At 35.2% G+C, this 8278-nt stretch overlaps 2 long non-coding RNA genes across 2 annotated transcripts; one reads left to right on the forward strand and one right to left on the reverse strand.

Annotated features, from left to right (window-relative positions):
* Positions 1-1034: 1034 nt before the first annotated feature.
* Positions 1035-2887, forward strand: LOC125229024. Its single transcript, XR_007177360.1, has 3 exons — positions 1035-1679; positions 1777-2128; positions 2736-2887. It is a non-coding gene; the product is annotated as an uncharacterized LOC125229024 (long non-coding RNA).
* Positions 2888-5450: 2563 nt separating this feature from the next.
* On the reverse strand, positions 5451-7714 carry LOC125228954. Its single transcript, XR_007177346.1, has 3 exons — positions 7466-7714; positions 6738-6891; positions 5451-5582 (listed from the first exon to the last, which is right to left on the reverse strand). It is a non-coding gene; the product is annotated as an uncharacterized LOC125228954 (long non-coding RNA).
* Positions 7715-8278: the final 564 nt, after the last annotated feature.

Below are 8278 nucleotides of genomic sequence, written 5' to 3' on the forward strand. Positions count from 1 at the left end.
AACTTTGACAACTTGCATCTTAAAAACTACTGATTCGATTTCGATTCGGTTTTTAGTTTATAATCATGCATTTATTTGTCTTTAATTTTAAAAAATCATATATCGAAATTATACACCGTGTCTACCGTTTTTTGCGGTTATTCAGTGTGATACGAAAATTAAGGTTTTTTTTTTAAAATCTTACATTTTTTTTCCAATTTTTTTCACTATTTTTTTTTAAGTTACATAAAGCAATACCTTTCAAATGAAATATGTTTTGTCAAAATCGGACGACGTACAAAAAATGAGATTTTTTTTTTCGGTTTTCGTAACCAACCGCTACGCTCGTCGTTCTAAGGGATGAAATTATAATATCCTCGGAATTTTTAATTTTATTTTGATGTGCACTGTTACTGTGTATTTTTCTGTGTCAGAAAAACATATTATTTCTGACTTTCTGGTAAAGGAATTTCAAAGTGGCCATATAAAGCGATCTTCCCCAACTTTGGCAACTTGTATCTTAAAAAATACTAATCTGATTTCGATGCGGTCTTCAGTTTTCAACTAAAAATGTATCTGTCTTCGATTAAAAAAAACTCGTATATCGACATTGTACATTTTGTCTGTCATTCTTTGAAGTTATTCAGTGCGAGACGTAAATTAACTTTTTTTATTTTTTTGTTACTTTTCTTTCAATTTTTTTTCTTTGTATTTTTTTTTAATTACACAAATCAATACCTTTCATTTGAGATACGTTTTGTCAAAATCGGACGATACAATAAAAAGATAGAATTTTTTTCATTTTTATAAAACACCTCGCTACGCTCGGCTTCCTAAGGGATGAAATTTCGATATCCTCGGAAAAAATCGTTTACTATGATGTCTACTATCACCATGCAAAGCGGCTTGCTTCCATCCAAAAGTGCAGCTTTTTTTTCATAACTAGTATGACTATAATACATAGCCGAACTTTCTAACTAATAAACTTCCAATATAATCATGGAAAACGGATGCTTACCGGATATTTATACTTTAAAATAGATCAATTCACTAGTTTTACTTCGACGATAAAGCTTATCGTGACCTCAGAACCACTTAGTTAAAATTAACTCCCCAAACTGTCAAAATGGGACGATCTGTCAAATGTATCCAACGAGCATGTTATGCGAATTGACGTTTATCAGCTCGGTCACTTACTGCTATAAATGTATAACTAACTTCATACTCTAACGAGCCAGCATGTTAAGAGCGATATATATCGAAAATTACTGTCATTTTATTGAACCCTAACTGTCAAATTATCTCTATCACATTTCCATGCTTCGCCCGCAGCAGGGCAATTATGGTCTGTCATTAAATATATCTCTATCGTCTACCGAAAGTGGAATTATATTGTAGCTCAAAGCATACTAAAGTTATAAATCGGGGTTTAATAAAATGAACGCGTCGATAGATAAATGATAAGTGTGTGAGTGACCACTGTTGTCTTTTATAAAAATCCGTTCAATAGCTGCCTTTATTTCATTGCGGGATGTGTTTTGGAACAATAAAATGCACGGATTTTTCAAATTGACAGCTGTGACACCTGTCAAAGTTTGATTTGACATATTGACAAATGTCACATACACCCGAAAAACATAGAAGTCAAAGATGAAAGTAAGTTGTGTGTTGTAAAAACTAAAGGAATTCCACCAAAAATGGTAAGTTTAATGAAATAACAATACTTAGTATATTAATGGTAATATTTGGGTTCTTGTAGTTTGTTACATTATTAATTGCTTTTGTTATATTTTTCAGTTGATGCAAGACGGACAAGCGGGCAGGAGAATGATAGTGAAATATTTAAGAGGATACGTACCCGGGAGCACAAACGTTTACGATAATATCGTTATCTCTATCGCTCTTCAATATTGGCGCGACAGAGCCAGACTGTGTTTCAATCGGCGTCTAGCGACGGCGAATTTCCTGTGAGCAATTCAGTCAGGATATGCTGCAAACATACCAAGGAGCCAACAAGGAATGTTGCTAGGCTTGCCGCGAGAGATGTGAAATGCCATGACACAAACCAATTTTAAGTGGGCATGATATATACTCAACAACAGCGGGCACTACAAGGCTCTGGCATAGAGTACCTAGAGCATGGAATGAGGTACATAAATTAAATATTTATAAATATTATAGGATGTTCTTACACATATTGACTGAGTCCCATGTTACGCTCAAGACGGCTTGTGTTGTAGGTACTCAGACAATGATATATATAATATACAAATACTTATATACATATCAACAAATCCATGACTTGGGAACCAATATCCGTGCCCATCACACAAGTAAATGCCTTTACCGGGATTCAAACCCAGGACCGCGGCTTAGTGAGCTGGGTCACTACCCGCTAGGCCAGACCGGTCATCTCATGCGAATACTATAATTTTTAATGGTTATGTAGCTACTAGCTGACCAATATAGAAAAAAAACTGAATGACATTTCAAACAGATAATTCTTAAAATTTATAATTGAAAGAATGATAGCACATAAAGGCAGTATAAACTTCCATAACTTAATTCTAATTAACACAAGTCAAATTATAATCTATTGCCTCAAGCACTAGAGGCCTTGGTCACTTTTTCTTTCATATGTATAATTTATTTCGGTTTTAATATCATAATTTAATTGATACATAATAACTATAATAAATGTCTCTTGTTAATCATATATATATTTTCCCAAATCCAGTTTCTAATAATTGTTGCAGGCTACCATTGCATAGTTAAATATGATGTGGCTCCTTCTTGTCATACTTTCTACAGCTGCAGAAAAAGAAAAACAATGTAACACTGAACCAGTGAGGTGTAATTGAACTAAATGCCATAAAACCAACTTGTTTGAAATAGGTCCAGAAAAGTTATAAGTGTGAGTGTTACTTTTGTAATAATTAAGCCCTTTAGCGTGCGTGCGTGGTGACGGGTTAAGAATTTCACCAACCCCTTTCTTCCCGTGGGTGTTGTAGAAGGCGACTATGGGATATGGGTTAAATTGTGGTGTAGGCAAGAGGCTGGCAACCTTTCACTGCAATGCCACAGTTTCGTTTTCTTTTAACCCCTTATTTGCCAAGAGTGGCCCTGAAGCTTTAGTGGTTTCATGTGCTCTGCCTACCCCTTTATGGAATACAGGCGTGATTGTATGTATGTATGTTAAGTCCTTTATTCAACATCGTGAGGAAACCGGACTAATCCCAATAAGGCCTAGTCACCCTTCGGGTTGGAAGGTCAGATGGCAATCGCTTTCGTAAAAACTAGTGCCTACGCCAAATCTTGGGATTAGTTGGCAAAGCGGACCCCAGGCTTCCTTGAGCCATGGCAAACGCCGGGATAACGCAAGGAGGATGATGATGATTCATAAACATTTAACAGCCCCTCTAGCACAACTTGCCCTGTCGCGCGCGAGTCCATACTTGAAGTCGCGTTTGATGTATGGACTCGCGCGCGCGACTAGGCAAGTAGGCAAGTTGTGCTAAAGGGTCTAATGACCAGTTTGGCTTAGCGCATAGTGACCCTACCTTCTAAGCAGATATTCTAGGGATTGTATGTGTATATTTGTCCCGGAACCATGGATGTTTATTTTGAATATTATATACTTACATCATATGACTTATTTAAGATGGTTATTCATCATTAAAGTTACCATAAAAGGTGACCTCTCTAATTTAATTTATTTTGTTTTTGTTTCAGTCATGTTATATTAGAAAACACTCAAGATGTCGAGGAAACACAAGAAGTTGATGTCGATCTAATCAGAGATATTAATTATTAGAAATGAATGTATTTGAAATACAAATATAAAATACCTATTTTCAATTTTAAATACTTTTATCAAAAACTATTTTGTATTTTATTTCAAATACTATAAAGTGGATGTGTTTTGCATTTTTCTAAACTTTAAAATACAAAATTCTTTTTTCACCACACCAACTGGTAGAAGCTCTCTTAATTCTCCAAAAACCGGCCAAGAGCGTGTCGGGCCACGCTCAGTGTAGGGTTCCGTAGTTTTTCGTATTTTTCTCAAAAACTACTGAACCTATCAAGTTCAAAATAATTTTCCTAGAAAGTCTTTATAAAGTTGTACTTTTGTGATTTTTTTCATATTTTTTAAACATATGGTTCAAAAGTTAAGGGGGGAAGGACTTTTTTTCCTTTAGGAGCGATTATTTCCGAAAATATTAATATTATCAAAAAACGATCTTAGTAAACCCTAATTTATTTTTAAATACCTATCCAACAATATATCACACGTTGGGGTTGGAATAAAAAAAATATCAGCCCCCACTTTACATGTAGGGGGGTACCCTAATAAAACATTTTTTTCCATTTTTATTTTTGCACTTTGTTGGCGTGATTGATATACATATTGGTACCAAATTTCAGCTTTCTAGTGCTAACGGTTACTGAGATTATCCGCGGACGGACGGACGGACGGACGGACGGACGGACGGACGGACGGACAGACAGACATGGCGAAACTATAAGGGTTCCTAGTTGACTACGGAACCCTAAAAACGGATGAGAAAGTTGAATTTTATCCGCAAGATTGCAAAGTTCTTTCATACAGATTTTAACTTGTCCTAAGCTGGCTGGTAGATTTTGCCTTTTAAGTAGGTATGGTGTTTTTGAATCATATCATACCTACTCGCATGTTTAATAAATTGATGATTTTGATTTAGGTACAGTTAGTATTTTCCTCGTATTGCTGTGGTGAAAAAATTGGTGTTTCCCTCGGGGCAAAATTTGTATAACCATTGTGCCTTGAAACCCTCGCAACGCTCAAAACTAATAGAGCTGCACCTAAGAAAGGTTACTTGTTAGATTAGTTTGTTTGTTTTTGCACTTCTTCGTTACTTTATATAAACTGTATTAAGTTGCGACAATAAAGATTATTAATTCAATATTTTTATACGACATCCATAAAAAATATGGAAATATATGGAGAATGGCTCTAATTTCCAGTTATCTGAACTTGTGAAAGTTTTAACAGTGCAGAACTTAATTTCAATGACCGAAGAGCTGGCGACTTCCTCACACAACTTATCAGCATTGCGGTACAGCGAGGGATACAATGCCTTAAGGGCCTATTTTAGACATTCGATTTAGACAAAGATTATGTACATTTCTATGATGAAAAATAGTGTACAAATGTCAGTAATAAATGGTACCTATTTTCTTTAATTTATATTTCTCTGGGTTTTGTAACACAACAGTACAGTACATTTTAACTCAGAACCCATATACAAATGTCTTAAGTACATTTTACACCTACTGTACCTGAAATTTACATACTAATGTTTTTTGTCAAATAAAAAAAATATTTTATTTTGGAAATTGTATTATTTACCTATTTCAATATTCTCGCCGGCACAGAGGTGACTATCAGATTTTATTAAGGCTGTATGCAGTGTGATAGTAAAACAAAATAATGTCCTAAATAATTGTTTATTGTGTACGCTCGCACGCCAGCTCTTGACAACAGCCAGCAGTTGCAGCATTGCATCATGCTTAGATAGGCCGAGAGGCACCTCTTCCATAGTTCCTCTTGAACCACGAATTTTCTGGAAGAATAAAAAAGAAACAGGTACAGGCAACCAATCTGAATCCTAGGCCACGGTAGGATCCTTTTACAGTAAAATTCAAACTGACTTATATAGCAAATAAAGCACAGTATCAATAAGAAGGGGTTCTAGAGTGGTCTAGGATGCTAATTAGTTAACTGTAAATGTAAGCAGCAGTTTAGAAATTATTGTCACACAAGAAGTCTATTTTAGGTTGTACCAACTTGGTTCAAAAAATGTGGCAAATTATCAATATAAAAAGAAACAGGGACAACGTGTCTGGTGGGAGGAGAGAGTAAACTTGAAAGTGAGTTGATACCTTACATAAAGGGAACATGATGATTGAATTGCCTTAACTGACCTAGATAATAACTTTATTTTCATAAAATAAATGATGGTATATTCTGTGAAAGTGTTAAAACTACAGCATACTCCTATACAATTGGAATCCACTGGAACAGAATAAACACACTGTAACAGTGTAAAATTAATCATAAATAGTTGTTCTCCATTGTGTGAGCTTGTCTAAATTTATACCTAATTTTAATTTAATATAAACAGTTTAATAATAACGCGCTGGTGGACTGGCGGTAAGAGCCTGCGACTTTCGATCCGGAGGTCGCGGGTTCGAACCCCGGATCGTACCAATGAGTTTTTCGAAACTTATGTGCGAAATGTCATTTGATATTTTCCAGTCACTTTTCGGTGAAGTGAGGAAACCGGACTAATTCCAATAAGGTCTAGTTTACCCTTCGGGTTGGAAGGTCAGATGGCAGTCACTTTCGTAAAAACTAGTGCCTATGCCAAATCTTGGGATTAGTTGTCAAAGCGGACCCCAGGCTCCCATGAGCCGTGGCAAAACCGGGATAACGCAAGGAGGATGATGATGATAAACAGTTTAATAAAAAGGATAATTGCAATCAAGTTTACAAATTATAAACCTGCTTAAACTTAGCTACTTAAATCATTTACGGGGCAATACATATCCTTTGTAAACAAGGTACTAAAGACTTTCATTCTCAGAGGTAACTGATTAACATATCAACCAAACAATAGCTACCTACCTATCTCACTGCACAATCAATAGGTACTTATAGTGATAGTGCTAATTATTTTTTTATGTCTAATGGTTTAGTAGGTACTCAAATGACTTACTTGCCTTCTGTTGACAGCAGATATGTACAATGTCAATTGATTGAGATGCTGGGTCATATCACAGTAGTCTACCAAATGGATGAGCCATAATCTTGTCTAGTCTTGTGTTGGTAGTTGGCACTAGCTCTGCTAGGGTGGATAGGTAATTAAGAACCTAAAACAAATTAGTAAAATATGTAAAATAAAATAAAAAAGCCTTGTACAAATACCAGTGGCAGCTAGTGAAAATTTCTGCAAGGCAACACTTAGCAAAAAGAAACCTGTCTTAACATTAGGTACTTTACTATAGGCAAGCCGGTGGGAATCGGCTTGTATGAACCAGCCGCTGCTGACAAATACCTACTATTCTGGTAATTTGCATCCAATTTAGTCCCATAGATCTATCATTAAAACAAATAAGTAGGTAATCAGAACAGCTGCAATTTTTTCAAGTTGATATTTCTCCTTGGGATATGAATAAATAATTATTTTGCCAAAGTAATAGCTGATTTTGTGTGTTTGATCAACAGATATATTAGAGTAGGTATGGCAAAGATACTTTTGAAGTGCTTTTGATAACAATGATGATGCTATGCTATGTTGGAGTTTTGTGAAATGATGATGTTTGCTTGAAGCAGCTCTGTCTGTCTCTAACATACAAACTTTTACATTAACATTAGTTAGGCATCAAGAATGTATTTACTTAACTAGATACACTGCAATCATGTCAATTTCATAAGTAGCTTTACCTTAGGGCACTAGGTAATCCATCATGGTTGTTAGATTTGTGATTCTCGGCGTTAAGTTGGGGAATGTGAAATGCACTGTCGCCTCTGTAAATGCACTCTGTAAATACTTATTTATGCCATTTCTTCATCGTACTTATCAGACGGGTTGCGAGCGTCTCTTGAAGCGTCCGTGTATTGGAATTTTCGACCAAATTTTCTTCTACAGCGGCGTCGAGTAGGTATAGCATAATTTGACTTTCCTGCAAAGAAATTATGAGAAAAGTATATAATATAATAGTCATACTTGTTATGGAGAATTTTTGGCCAAAAGCTGCACTTTTGGATGGAAGCAAGCCGCTTTGCATGGTGATAGTAGACATCATAGTAAACGATTTTTTCCGAGGATATCGAAATTTCATCCCTTAGGAAGCCGAGCGTAGCGAGGTGTTTTATGAAAATGAAAAAAATTCTATCTTTTTATTGTATCGTCCGATTTTGACAAAACGTATCTCAAATGAAAGGTATTAATTTGTGTAATTAAAAAAAAATACAAAGAAAAAATATTTGAAAGACAAGTAAGAAAAAAATAAAAAGAGTAAATTTACGTCTCGCACTGAATAACTTCAAAGAATGACAGACAAAATGTACAATGTCGATATACGAGTTTTTTTTTAATCGAAGACAGATAAATTTTTAGTTGAAAACTGAAGACCGCATCGAAATCAGATTAGCATTTTTTAAGATACAAGTTGCCAAAGTTGGGGAAGATCGCTTTATATGGCCACTTTGAAATTCCTTTGCCAGAAAGTCAGAAATAATATGTTTTTCTGACAC

This window comes from Leguminivora glycinivorella, chromosome 8 (genome assembly GCF_023078275.1).
Source record: "Leguminivora glycinivorella isolate SPB_JAAS2020 chromosome 8, LegGlyc_1.1, whole genome shotgun sequence".
In the NCBI taxonomy this organism is placed as follows: Eukaryota; Metazoa; Arthropoda; class Insecta; order Lepidoptera; family Tortricidae; genus Leguminivora; species Leguminivora glycinivorella.